This window comes from Diabrotica virgifera, chromosome 7 (genome assembly GCF_917563875.1).
Source record: "Diabrotica virgifera virgifera chromosome 7, PGI_DIABVI_V3a".
Classification (NCBI taxonomy): Eukaryota; Metazoa; Arthropoda; class Insecta; order Coleoptera; family Chrysomelidae; genus Diabrotica; species Diabrotica virgifera.
The window spans coordinates 143,005,990-143,021,659 of record NC_065449.1 but is presented as its reverse complement, the minus strand read 5'-3'; the positions used below and the strand labels follow the sequence as shown (position 1 = coordinate 143,021,659).

General features: G+C 33.3%; 1 protein-coding gene across 4 annotated transcripts in view; it reads right to left on the bottom strand.

Annotated features, from left to right (window-relative positions):
* The window catches only part of LOC114331285 (E3 ubiquitin-protein ligase HECW2), a 955,949-nt gene that overhangs the window by 66,484 nt on the left and 873,795 nt on the right, over window positions 1–15,670 (bottom strand). The window lies entirely within an intron of this gene.

Sequence of the window (15,670 nt, the reverse complement as noted above, 5' to 3'; positions counted from 1 at the left end):
GAAAACAAGAAGAAATGTTTATTTGACAACTAAATAGTTTTTCGTTTAAATTCAATGTTTAAGCTGCCGCTCACCTGCCTCTTGGCAGTTTAAATATTTAATTTCTTCTTCCGGATTCTCCAGATCTCTTCAATATAATGCTCATTACTGTGCAGCGACTGAGCAGCGCAGTGAATAGTAAACAGTGTAGTGAATATATCTAGGGGCACAGGAGACTGGCTTCCTGGAAACCCTGAAGAAGGCACCAGAGAGGATGTCGAAAGCAGGGTGTAGTGAAAATCGAAGAGGTTTAACCCGGAAGCCAGGTGAGTTTGATATTAATTTAAGGTTGGGATAGAGATCGAATATTATGCGCAGAAATACGGAAATATTCTACAACCAAGGCAACATAACAACTTTCCAACTTCTAGAAAATGAAATTTTGATGATAGCTAGACTACGATTAGACTCGACATATCATTCATCATCCTTTCTCCAGATTTTTCAACAACCATTTACGGTCCGTAAGCAAAAGATGGCTTCCCATGGTGAATCAACGAAAAGTTTGCAGAACAAGAATGTCTCATGAAAAATTTTGCGTTTAAGTAAGTATGTAATACGTTTTTACAACAAGATACTGCACAGGACAGAAGACGTTCTGATACACCTGCTGAAATAGGTGAAATTTTGGAAAAATAAAACTTTTTTTGCGCTAAAACTGCAAATATATACGAGATAAAAAGCAGGTGACACGCCAGAATGAAGTCAGGAGTGCGTGTGGTGTGCGATCGTATTTTACTTCAAATAGGCGTGTAAACCATGGTTGGGTAACAACACAGTGTAACTTGAGTCGAACGGGCCAGCAGGGTTCAATTAGCAGTTCATTATCAAGAAAGATAATAATAAATATTTAAGACAATCAATAAACAGAGGTACAATCAACACAATAAAAGTAAAAGTAGATCTGAAAAGTGATTCTGACTGAAACGTAGAACTTACCCAATTGAAGATGGTAATGGTGTAAGATAAGTGGATTCGCTGAGTTCTCTATGTTTCAACCTAATCATGGATGAAATGATAAAAAAAGTAAGAACTAAAAAAGGATATCAAATGGGAGAACAACAACCTAAGATAATCTGCTATGCATACGATGCAGTACTAATCTCTCAAAGTAAAGATGATTTACAACGTATACTGCACCAATTTAATATAACCGTCAGAAAATTTAACATGTTAATTTCCAAAAAAAAAAAACAAAATGCATGGTTACAACAGCAAATCCAATAAGATGTAAATTGGAGCTGGAGGGTCAGATAATAGACTAAGTGATGATAAGAATCACACTATCTAGCTAAGGAAAGCTCGAAACGGAAGTGGAAGATCAAGTGAATAGAGCAAACAGAACCACAAGATGCCTGAATGATACAATATGGAGAAATAAAAATTATTATTATTATTATCCCGGTTATTTATAGCGTTCTTCGCCTTCCGGTTTCGTTTCCAGCTTCGTCGGTCGTTCCATTCGCCAGGGTGGAGATTACTTTCCGACATTGCCTTCTGAATGCCGCCTAGCCAATATTGTTTCGGCCTTCCTCTCTTCCTTCTTTCCCTTGGCGTCCATTTTAGAATTTGTTTTGGCAGTCTGTCGTCGTCCATTCTTTCTACATGGCCATACCAGATCAGTTGACTCCTTTGAATTTCGTCTATGATGGTTGACTTGACTCCCATTATATTTCTGATTTGGTCATTTTGTATTCTTTCAAGCCTTGATTTTCTAGCCGATCTTCTCCAAAGTCCATTTCCAATGCAAGTAGGCGTCGTTCCAGGGATTTAGTAAGTTGCCATGTTTCGCATCCATAGAGCACTATACTTTTAAAGATGGAGTTAAAGATAAGATGTTTTCTTTGATTAGATAGTTCTTTTGACCATAGCATCGGGTTTAAGCATCCAATCACCCTTTTTCCTTTCACGATCCTTTGCTCTATCTCTTTTTCGGTGCGCCCACTCTTGTTGATTGTTGTTCCCAAATATACATATTCCTCACAGTTCTTGATTGTTTCTTGTTCGTTAACTATTAGATCTTCTACTTCAGTCCCGATGCATAAGTATTGCGTTTTGTTTCTATTTACAGAAAGACTCTTCATATGTTTGAAATAACCGTCTCGCCATGAATTCTAAATCTTCCTTATCCGCTGCTACTACGACTTGGTCATCCGCGAAATGTAGAGTATACAATGTTGTATCATCGTCAAGTTGACTTCCCATCCCTGAACAAGATCGTCTCCAGTGTTTTAGTGCTTTATTTAAATAGATCTTAAATAGTACTGGGGAGAGGCAGCATCCTTGTCGTAATCCTTTTGTTACTGGAAATTCTTCTGATAAGGTGTTGGTTAGTTTGATTTTTGATGTGGCCTTATTGTATAGTTGTTTGACAGCGGCGATGATCGTGTTAAGAAATAAAAATACCGGAAAAAAAAATTAAAGGCAGAATTTACAAAACAGTCATGAGACCAATAATGACATACGCGACAGAAACGCGACGTGACACAGACAGGAAAACAGCGGAGATGAAAACCCTTCAAAAAATCGATAGTAAGACATTATGGGACAGAGCTAGAAGTACAGATATACGACGGAGATGCAAGGTGGAGAACATTAATAAATGAGTAAGAAACAGAAGTCTCGAATGAATGACCACACGAGCCGAATGACAACAAACAGAGAAATAGTAAGGACGGCAAGAGACGGTTCCCTAATAGGAACCAAGACAGAAGTGGTAAGACCACGAAAACGATGGAACGACAACTGACTGGAGGCACATCCAAAAAACAGACAGTCACACAAAAAGAAAAAGAAGAAGAAGAAGAAGAAGAAGAAACAGAAATGTTACAGTGAAAATAGTTGAAATTCAATAAAATACAAATCCCTTCGAAATTAGTAAAACATCCGAATTAATGCGTACACTCTATTTTCTAAAGGAAATATTAACGTTAACATGGCACCAAATTGTAATGATGGCATGAAACTCAATTATTTAAATTTAAGATTGTATTTGTTCGTAATAACCAACAGACGTTAAAATGTTAACAATGCAGCATTAAACGAATTAAAAAAATGTATACGTATGTTGGGTTTTATATCCACAGCAATATTTTTTATAGATTTTAATCATGGGAAATTGCACTTTTGTACCCGTATATTTCATTAAAATTAAACAATTTTATTCACCATTTACATATTGTGTCCTTTTTATTTCTTAATTAGCCGACAACGACGTACGGTTACGACATATTGCAGTAATTGCAAGGGCATCTCTAGTTCTCGATGCAACTGCAACTGCTACAGCAACGGCTGTAAAATTAAGTTCTTAGATGATAAAATAAATGGGAACAAGTTATATGGAGAGAAAAAATATGCAGTCTTAAAATATACACGAAATTTTTGATATACCTATTATTTTTTATCAGATTATTTGACTATTCATAGACTTCTTTTTTTGTTAACTCTTTATTATGAAAGATAATTTAAACTAAATCTCTAAAAACACAAGAGGATTGACTCATTTATTATGCAGGGTGTAATAAAAAGGCAGGTCATAAATTAAATCACATATTCTGGGACCAAAAATAGTTCAAATGAACCTAACTTACCTTAGTACAAATATGCACATAAAAAAAGTTACAGCCTTTTGAAGTTACAAAATGAAAATCGATTTTTCCAATATAAAGTAAAACTATGAGATTGTTTATATTATTTTTTAATGATTTTAATTTCCAATCCTGTAGTAAGATTTTTCATCACGTGTTTAATTCTGTTCAATCAGATTGTTATTAAACTGGGAATAATCTACTTTGTACATTATTATACATACTGAGAATAAATTTAAGTATTTTGTTTCTGTTTAATGTTTAATGACTACGAGGTTTCTAGTTTTGACAACTGTCACATTTCAAAAATAAACTTTTAGTTCTGTATCTAATGACAAATTATCACGAGGGCAATACAAAGCGGTAACTTTAAGAGCTCGAGTCTAATTCAGTAAGATTATTTCATGAATAAAACTGTATTTTTAAATAATTTTCGAATAAATAAGAAAATAATGCTCCAGTTTTTTTCTCAAACTTGTTGCCATTCGGCAATAGTTACTTGAGCCCTGTGAGCCCTCATATATATTGCCAGGCAACAAATTTTCGAAAAATTGTCGCATTATTTTCAATTTAGTCTCACTATCTTGCGATATTATTATCAAAAATAGACATGTGGCATTTTTGTATTCTTATGTGTAAAATAGACTTGGACATGAATGTAAGGGTTTGCTCACTACAGAGAGCAATGGATTGTATCCTCGCTCCGACCCTTGCTCCCTGGTATTTATATTCGTGAATTCTCGCATTTAAAATAATGCATTTATTTTACATGTGAATAGATTCACGTACCTAGGAATGGATCTGGTCGCAAGCAATGAAGAAGAACCGGAAATAAATAGAAGGCTTGTACTGGCCAATAAAGCCTATTTCGCGATGGGCCACATATTCAAATCGCGAGACGTACACCGGAAAACAAAATTTCGGGTCTATAAAACAATAATCAGGCCCATAGTAAGTTATGGCTGTAGTCTGGGCTGATTATCGGAGAATAGGCCATTTTTGGGAAAAGTTATTTACCAGCAATTTTATTGCTGGAATCGAATTATAAGATCCTATATATTAATAATATAGGTATGCAAAGTCCTCAGATAGTGTGCTACTTATTTTATAAACAAAATGGCGCACGAAAATCGTGTTTTTTTCAATTATTGCTCTATAACTCCGAAGATTTTAACTTTACAACAAAAACACCCAAATAAAAATTCACCGTGATTAATTTCTGCATAGAGACGTGTTTTTCCCGATCTGCTTCGACGAAAATTTTCTTTGGAAAATGCGGGTTTTCCCAACAAAATTTTTAATTTTCAAATAAAGTTTTAGATAAGTAATTATCTACCAATAATTAAATAATTTGGTGACTTAAAAGCCTTCTTGGTTTAGATTATAGTTCCAGAAGCTGGTGAAAATTGAACGAATATTTTAGCAACAATTCAATTGTTAATTAATAATTTACGGTCGCAATAATAACCAAAATAATTATGATACACTGATCAAACTTTGAAATCTTATAAAGATGAGATGCCTCTTAACATTTTCTCGACAAAATATAAATTTTTAATTTTTTTGCATAATCTTTAAATGTTTTAAAAAAATAGTTATAAACAAATTAACGTTTCTCAGAAAGTTTTTATTATATTATAATTTTAAAAAATAGCTAAAATGCGCATTTCAAACATCTTGAAAATGAATGCTTTAAAACTTTTTTGCAACCATTTGCAAAAAAGTTATGAAACAGCAAAGTAAACATACGATTACTACGGTGTTTACAATTTTTTTTAATTCTTTCAAAGCGTAGAAGTGAGTTTAAAGTACAAGCTTATTATTTACAAAAAAATGTCGATTATAAGTTTAATGGTTATATTTTAATTAAAGATTATAAATATATTTTTTGTAATTTACACGCGCGAAAGTAGAATAATACAGTACTGTAGCTAAAATTTTCACTCGGAGCGACGACCGGCGGCCGCGCGACGTACACTTTTAATAAATAATGTATGCTGCGTGTCAGTCGCTTCGAGTGAACATTTTAGCTCCGACTCTGTATCAGGCCTACTTTTGCGCTAAAAATTACAAAAAAAAAAGTATTTTTAATCTTTGACTAAAATATAACCATTGCACTAATTTTTGACATTCTTTGTGAGTAATTAGATTGTGCCATAGCCTCACTTTTAAGCTTTGAAACAATTAAAACAAATTATAAACAACGGAGATATCGTATATTTACTTTGCTGTTTCATAACTTTTTTGCAAATGGTTGGAAAAATTATTTAAAGCATTAATTTTCAAGACCTATGAAATACGCATTTTAAGTATTTTTTAAAATTAGAATATAATAAACAATTTCTGAGAAATGTTAATTTGTTTATAACAATTTTTTTAAACATTTAAAGATTATGCAAAAACATGAAAAATTTATATTTTGTCGACAAAATATTAAATAGGCATCACACCTTTATAATCTTTCTAAGTTTGATCAATGTCTCATGATTATTTTGGTTGTTATTGCGACTGTAAATTGTTAATTAACAATTGAATTGTTGCTAAAATATTCGTTTCATTTTCACCGGCTTCTGAATTTATAATCTATACCAAGAAAGCTTTTATTTCACTAAGCTATATAATTATTAATAAATAATTACTGGCCCAAAAAAATTATTTGAAAATTCGAGATTTTGTTGGGAAAGCCCCATTTTTCGAGGAAAATTTTCGTCGCAGCCAATCGGGAAAAACATGCCTCTATGTAGAATTAAATAGGGGTGAATTTTTATTTTAGTGTTTTTGGGGTAAAGTTAAAATCTTCGGAGTTATAGAGCAATAATTTAAAAAAATACGATTTGTCGGCGCCCTTTTGTTTATAAAAAAAGTAGGACACTATCTGCGGACTTTGCATACCTATATTAATAATATATAGGATCTTATAATACGATTCCAGCAATAAAATTGCTGGTAAATAACCTTTCTTTGTACTTTACTAATTAGACCAGCGTATATAACTATTTTTTTTTCAAAATTTAAAGATTATGCAAAAAAACGAAAAATTTAAATTTTTGTCGATAAAATATTAAATAAGCATCTCATCTTTATAATCTTTATAAGTTTGATCAATGTATCATGATTATTTTGGTTTTTATTGCGATCATAAATTGTTAATTAACAATTGAATTGTTGCTAAAATATTCGTTTAATTTTCACCGGCTTCTGGAATTACAATCTATACCAAAAAAGCTTTGATGTCACTAAGTTATTTAATTATTGATTAATAATTACTTACCTAAAACTTTATTTGAAAATTAGAGTTTTTGTTAGGAAAACCCGCATTTTCCGAGGAAAATTTTCGTCGGAGCAAATCGTAAAAAACATATCTCTATGCAGAATTTAATTGCGGTGAATTTTTATTTGGGTGTTTTTGTTGTAAAGTTAAAATCTTCGGAGTTATAGAGCAATAATTGAAAAAAATACGATTTGTCGGCGCCATTTTGTTTATAAAAAAAGTAGCACACTATCTGCGGACTTTGCATACCTATATTATTAATATATAGGATCTTATAATTCGATTCCAGCAATAAAATTGCTGGTAAATAACTTTTCCATGAATTTTGCTAATTAGCCCAGAGTACTGTGAAACATGGGTGGTGACACAGAAATTTGCCAATGCATTAGATGTGTTTGAAAGAAAAATATTACGTAGGATACTGGGCCCAATACCCAATAAGTGAAAATAACGACTGGCGAATTAGGTATAATAGAGAAATATACGAGCAATATAGCGAACCAACTCTAGCACAATAATACACTAAACTGCAGAGATTACGGTGGGCAGGGCACGTGGTCCATATGCATGAGAATAGAATCCCCAGAAAATTGATAAATGCAAGAATGCAGGGAAAAAGACCTGTTGGAAGACCTAAAAAGGGATGGGAAGACGAAGTCGATGAGGATGCCAGGAACTTCCTGGGAACGCGTTCATGGAAAAGAACAGCGATAAATCGAAATGATTGGAGAAGCTTGTTGAAGTAGACCAAGGCTCGATTTGGGCTGTAGTGCCATTGGATGGGATGGATTTATTTTAAATGCGAGAATTCACGAATATAACGAATATAAATACCAGGGAGCAAGGGTCGGACCGAGGATACAATCCATTGCTCTCCGTAGTGAGCACAACTTTAGGTATACACAGGTCGCAGTGTGAATGACCTTACTAGGCCAAAGGAGTAATTTGTAATCTACAATGACAAATATTGAACAATAAGCTTCTTCATCAATCAAATGCCGGGATACTTTTCTGTTAACGGATCTTCTTCTTTTTTGGCATCATAACTTTGGATGGGTCGTTGCCTGTCCGACTATGTTCTTTCATTCAGATCTGTCTTGTGCCATTCTCCTCCATTGTCTTGTTTCTCACGTCATCCAGCCATCCCGTTCTGGGCCTTACTTTTTTGTCTTCCTGTCGGCTTCCATTGTAATATTTTTTGCTGTGTTTGCATCTTTTTGTTTCTGGAAATGTCCCAGCCATAATAGTCTTTGACTTTTCACAAATCTTATACATAATATCATACCCTTCATTTAGTTCATTCACCTCGTAGTTTGTCCTGATTCTCCATGTGTCGTCTGCCTCTTGCACCGGACCAAATACTTTTCTCTCGAATGTCCTGAGTTGAGCTTCATTCCTTTTCGTCATTGCCCAGGTTTCACAACCATAGGTTACTACGGGTATAAGATATAATCAATGTTCTGTAGATAGTCATTTTGGTTCTTTTGTCTAATAATTTCGATGTCATCAATCTTTTATTGGAATTCTTCTGCTTGATTTCTATGCCCAGATATGATATGTGAATGCATCCACACGTTCAATGGTGCCTATAGTTGTCTATTGCGATATAATTTTCATTGTCAGGTGTTCTTTTGACAGCCATGTACTTCTTTTTTGTTTCGTTTATTTTAAGCCCTCTTTTTCATGCTTCAGGATCAATTTCTTTGAATGCTTCCCTTTTACTGTTTTTGTATTTATGTGGTCGGTTACATTGGTTTTTCTGATTACTGCCTCCAGAACTAGGTTAAACAGCATGGTTAGTAGTGCGTCTCCCCGTCTCAGTTCCACATTGATGTCAAATAGGGGAGTCGGTTCTAAATATACTATAACTGAGGCTTTGTCCTGCAACATCAGTTTAACGTCTGTTAAAAGATAGTTTCTTTTAAAATGATGACGTTTGTTTTTCGTTGAAAAAACTATGACCGAAAATACCTTTAAAATTATATCTAGAATTATGACTGACTTTACGTATTTTCAAATCTCCATATTGTTCTTATTTACTTAAGGTGATAAACCTAATCTGAGCAATAACATTATTATTAGAAATATAGCAATAACTGTTAAAATATTTATTGTTTAGTATAGTCATTTAATCTACAAATAAGGATTGGCCATCAGATAATATACTACTACAAACATAAACAGTCTTGGAAAAATTTTCGAAAGTTTTAATAACTAGGTATTTGGCTACATTAAACATACAAACCACTTTTAGACATTTTAAGAAATATTAACGGATGTTAGAATGTTTAAAGGAAATGTCCAAGTAAGTATTCGCTGTTCAGTTAGAACCTTTGGAAAATAAGAAGAATTTATCAAACATTCCTTCGAATATATCAAGACTGAAGTTTTCTAACTGAAGAGAATAATGATGTTCCCTCTTGGCCAGCACAATCTCAAGACCTGAACCCAATTGAGCATGTATCGGATAGGCTTCCGAGAGTGAGATGAGTCGTGCAACAGAATTCTATTGTGTAATAATGGCGAAAAGCTATTTCTATTGACAGAGTGGGCTGCAATTGACCAAAAGTAGTAGTTAGGTCTTGGGAGCACGATTAAAAAAAATTATTACTTCCCTCATGAGACTTTTTTATTCAGTTTCATGTCGAGTCGGACAACTTTTCTAAAATGGAAAATTTTGGGGAGGGGGGTGTTTAGTAAATATAGAGATTTCTAAACTTTGCTGCGTCCGACAACTGGAGTACCCTTAAAAATTTATCGGACAATATTACCAGTTAATTCTAAGAAAAAATAAGCTGTGAGGGTATAAATTTTATAACTCTTTCTGATGTGTGCGCCTCCCTCCCCCGTGGGGGTGTTATGGAATTATATATGATGAATTTTTTTGCAGAAGCATTTGATAAAAATACTTACAATTTACTGGTAATATTGTCCGATAAATGTTTAAGAGTACTCCGTTTAGAAACCTCTATACTGCGTTCCACGGTCACCTTTCAGTACAAACTATTATGAAGAACAGTGTTGCCAAGAAATATTAATATTTATATTAAATAAATTTTAAAGTATTTTTATACCTCACTTGGTCTATTAAATTTGTCAGTATGTATGAGAAATATTGTAAGCTGTCAAAGCAAAGGGAGTTTAGCTCGGTGGTAGCGCGTTCGACCGGAGATCGAGAGGTCCCTGGTTCGAATCCGTGTGTTATCTAACTTTTTTTTGAAGTGAAAACTTCTTTAGGGACGTTGTGCACTTTTTGGATGGGAAAAAGTATTAAATTGGCGACCGTCATCGCCTCGAAGAAATAAATTTTTGAAGTGAAAACTTCTTGAGGGTCGTTGTGCACTATTTGGATGGGGAAAAAGTATTAAATTAGCGACCGTCATCGTTTCGACGAAATAAATTTTTGAAGTGAAAATTTCTTTAGGGACGTTGTGCTCTTTTTAGATAGGGAAAAAGTATTGAATTAGCGAACGTCATCGCAACCGTCATCGCTTCGGCAAAATAAATTTTTAAAGTGAAAACTTCTTTTGGAGACGTTGTGCACTTTTTAGATGGGGAAGAAGTATTGAATTAGCGACTGTCATCGCTTCGGCGAAATAAATTTTTGAAGTGAAAACTTCTTTAGGGACGTTGTGCTCTTTTTGGATGGAAAAAAGTATTAAATTATCGACCGTCATCGCTTCGATGAAATAAATTTGTAATCTTGAGGGACGTTGTGCACTTTTTGGATGGGGGAAAAGTATTGAATTAGGGACCGTCATCGCTTCGACGAAATAAATATTTGAAGTGAAACTTCTTTAGGGACGTTGTGCACTTTTTCGATGGAAAAAAGTATTAAATTAGCGATCGTCGTCGTTTCGATGAAATCAATTTTTGAAGTGGAAACTTGCTAAGCGTGCCTTAAAATTGTACTTTTAACACTTATATCATAAATAACTATTAAATATAATATTAATCACAGGCTAATTATAATTAATATTCAAATAATATATCTTTATCTTTAATATCGTATAAATATCTTTCATAGATTCATAGTACCTATCTATGAATTATTTAAAAATAATAAAACCCACAGATTTTCAAATCAAGATGTTTTGGACTTCTGGAATATTCTATTTAGACGGACTTTAGTTCGTCTGCTTAAAACCGGCAACACTGAGCTGCAAGGTTCCATAATAAGTTTTATATTGGGATATGCTGCCCACACTGCAAAGTGACTGCGGAACGCAGAATAACAAAAATACAGGTCATAAATTTAATCGCATATTCTGGGACCAAAAATAGTTCGATTGAACCTAACTTACCTTAGTATAAATATGCACATAAAAAAAGTTACAGCCCTTTGAAGTTACAAAATGAAAATCGATTTTGTCCAATATATAAAAAAATTCCTAGAGATTTTTTTTATTGAAAATAGACATGTGGTATTTTTATGGCAGGAGCATCTTACAAAAAAATTATAGTAAAATTTTGACACCCCATAAAAATTTTATGGGGGTTTTGTTCCTTTAACCCCCCCCCCCAAACTTTTGTGTACGTTCCAATTAAATTATTATTGTGGTATCATTAGTTAAACACAATGTTTTTAAAACTTTTTTGCCTCTCAGTACTTCTTCGAAACGTCAGTTTTTATTGAGATATTTTAAATATTAATCAAATCCACCACATATTTGTATATGGTTAAGTACGATTATGGAAACTTGGTAATCGTATGAAAATTTATTACATATTTATAATTTACATTTTTAGGCATATTTTGAACCATATTAAAAAAGAAGCCACATCTTGATAAAAGGTGCCTTATCGAAAAAATACTAAGGGACAAAAAAGTTTTAGAAACATTGTGTTTAACTAATGGTACCGCAGTAATAGTTTAATTGGAACGTACACAAACATTTGGAGGGTGTAAAGGAACAAAACCCCCATAAAATTTTTATGTAAACATATTAAAAAAGAAGCCGCAACTCGATAAAAACTGCCTTATCGAAAAAATACTAAGAGGCAAAAAAGTTTTAAAAACAGCGAATTTAACTAACACAAATTTCACTATAATTTTTCTTTAAGATGTTCCTGTCATAAGAATGATACATATCCATTTTCAATAAAAAATCTCTAATAGTTTTCGATATATTGGAAAAAATCGATTTTCATTTTGTAACTTCAAAGGGCTATAACTTTTTTTATGTGCACATTTGTATTAAGGTATCCAATCGATCTACTTTTGGTCCCAGAATATGTGCTTTAATTTATGACCTGTATTTTTGTTACGCCCTGCATTTACGAAATGCCTTCCTCTAGAAAATTTTCCGAAATAGAAAAGTTCGACTCGACATGAATAACTGAATAAAAAAGTGTCACGTGGGGGGTAATATATTTGTTTTATGGTGGGCACAAGGACTATAAGTAAGGTATTATGGAAATAAATGTTTTTTTATTAAAAATTTTTATTTCATCTCATTTTACAGCTAATTAACATTCCAAAGAATACTCGTAATATCCAAAATCTAAAATTTTTCTAAATAATAAACTTTGTTATTTTAGACAGTTTGATTTGTGGAATATGCATAACTTAACGTTTATAACAAAAACCTTTAACCCTATTACAATTACACACAAGCGTGCACTTTTTTCTACTGCCAAATTCTGAGAAATTGTATTAATAAAAATGAGAACTGAAACTTGTTCAGCATTGCTAGTCAATCAAAATTATGTATGACAAATTAAAAACTTGTCTAAATAACCATATTATTTCTAAAGGGTCGTTTAAACACAGCGATAAATCAAACAACTTATCAAGGTCAATCGAGTTGTTGCAACTTATCACTGTGTGTAAACGGTGCATCGCACAACTTATCAAAGTTGGAGTTGGGTTGAAGGTGGTATCGCATTGAATCGCAGCGTCTAAACAGCGTTTCAACTTGTCATCACAACTAGTTGCTGTGACTTATCGTTGTGTTTAAACGACGCTTTAGAAGGAAATTGTCGAGATTCGACATGTTTTTAAACCGACCAGAAGGTAGAACAGCTGCTATAACATCCTGTCTCTTCTATAAAAAAGTATCGCAGAATTGTTTGATTGAATGAAATCAACAATGATTATGTAAACCGGTCGAGTTTGTAAATTATTAACCATTCACTCGTACGAGACCACATAGTGAGTCAAGCTAAATATAAATTATAGTAACGAGCGGTGTGGCAAACTTTTTTAATCGACGATGTTAATAGACAATGCGAATATGACTGAAAATGCATATTATCAAAACTGTCTGCGGAAACGCGCAATTATTCTGGCTTAATTATTAAAATGTAACCGTTGTTTAGATGTTTCGTTAGTATTTAGCGAGGGTCTTCTTCGCCTTTTTAACTGTGGTGTCATCTGGCTGTCTGCGCCACACGTTGTGAGATCTTTGTACAAACCCTGTTCTTTGATCTGCACTTATGATAACTTTCTTTAGTTTGCGTTAAGGATTTCTCTTCTTTTTCTTTCTCATAATCCTAAGTGCCCTTCAGAGCGTCTGATGAAGGGCTCCTCCTCTTATCCATTCTTTCCATGCGCTTCTATTAGTGGCCAGGTTCTTTATATCTCTCATATTTCTTCTTTTTTATATTTCTTCTTTCACCTATATCATGGATCTGGTCAATCCATGTCTTACTCAGCCTTCCCTGTTTTCTATTGTTTCCCATTTTGGCTTCACACACCTTATTTGTTAGTCTCTTTTGCCCCATTTGTTCTATGTGGCCAAATCAGTTCAATTGTTTGTTTAGGATCTTCCTCATTATCGGTTCTTGCTCCAGCTCTCTCCTTATAATCTTCATTTCTGAATTTTTAAAACTTCGTAACTCCAGCTATTCTTTTCAATTATTTCATCTCGGTCGTGTTTATCATTGATTCATGTTTCTTTTGCACAATGCACAATCCATGTTTCCGCCCCTTATGACATTATCGGATTTACTATGCTGTTATATACTATGAGTTAAATTTTGTTGTCTATTTCTGATTTCCCAAAAATAGTATTATTTAAAGAGTACTACACGTTAGTAGCCAAGGATTTCTTTTGGTTGCTTCTTGTTTTACCGAATAGGGATGATATTATATCAGCTAATGAGATTCTCTCGCTAAGAATAATTCAAGAAAATCAGAAAGCGTTTGGCACAGCGAAACAAGAAAAAGCAGAACATATTGGTCTAGATTGGTATTGGAATTTAACACCATCCATACACATTCTGGAGAAGAGCCAGACGGAATCAAGATCAAGAATACTCAAGACCAAGTAAGGCAAGAATGCATATTGTTACCTGTATTTTTTATGGTTTATATAGAGAACACGTTCTTAAGAAGCATTAGATAAACTAGGCAGCAGAATTAAAGTAAAAGGAGCACTAATAAACAACATAATATATGCTGACACTAAGATCAGCATCTTATTTTGCCAGTATTTTTGGGAGACATTCCCGAATAAAAGGATTATAGACAGATTAATCAAGAGGACCGAAAAATTCGGACTATCGTCCGATTACTACTACAGTACAGTTATTAATAAAGAATGGAACCATTATGGAAATTAAGTGCTGAATAGAAAAAGCAAGGACACAACAAAGATGTCAAAAGTATTTAGGTGCCAAGATCTCTAGCTACAAATACCAAAATTAGTCTGTTGGGATGTTTATTTTTTCAGTCCTCTTTAGTAGAATTTTAACGATGCTGTGTATAAGAAGATTTAAGATTGCTTTTAAGTTATGTCTGTACGGACATACCAAAATACGAAAATTAAGTATAACAAAATAAGCAATGAAGCGGATGACCAAATAAAAACTAGAATATGTATGTACCTACATACATTCAGGTTTGTATGTATGAGCACAAATTATTCATAAAAAACAGAGACTCTGGCAAATCCCATATATGCAAACATGCCTGGGACATAGGGAAAGAAATAGATAGCAAAAGAGGCAAATGAAAGAAGCAGCTCTCATCTTACTAAATGACGAAAAATGTGTAGCAAACTCATCAATAGAATGTAGCAGGTCTGGTTGTAGACGGACCAATACTGAAAGAAGAAGTCAGCGATAAGAATATGCCAACTTTAATGAGTTTCGGTTAAAAACAGAATAACCACACTGTAGATCCATAAAGTGGCTGAAACAGTCGATTTTGTAGCCCCAATGATTTTGTAATGGACGCCACAGTGGCGAGGATCGGCGACCGTGGCTAGCCACTGTCGCCGCTCGTGTGGAATGGCACGTTTAATTTACATAAGAATTTACGGCTAATCATCGGAAGCTACTTTGTGGATCCACAGAGTAGCGCTGCAGAGTGATTCGTCTGTTTTTGCGCTAATACAAAGTGAGAAACACACCACCCATAATTAACTACATAAGCACAGGAAGATCAGAATTTATACTTCTATTATAGATTCTAACGAAATTAATATGTACTTTAAACAGTTTATTTATATTTTATTTAAATATTAAACAAATTTTAATAGTTACTACTTTCCAAAAATTTTTATTAAAACAATAAGTACCAAAAATTTAAAAAATAAAAGAATAAAACACACACAAACACATTGAAAATGCCACAAAGAAATGATTTCTGAACAATAATTGTTGGCAAAAATTTTAACCAAATCCGCATTTTCTAAAAAAAAAAATTATATAACAAATATTATAGGTATGTACTTACAATCATAAAATATATAAAAAAAAATAAAAAAATAAAAACTTGCATTGAGATTCGAACCCGCGTTTATTTGGGTGCTAAGGATTTAAAGTC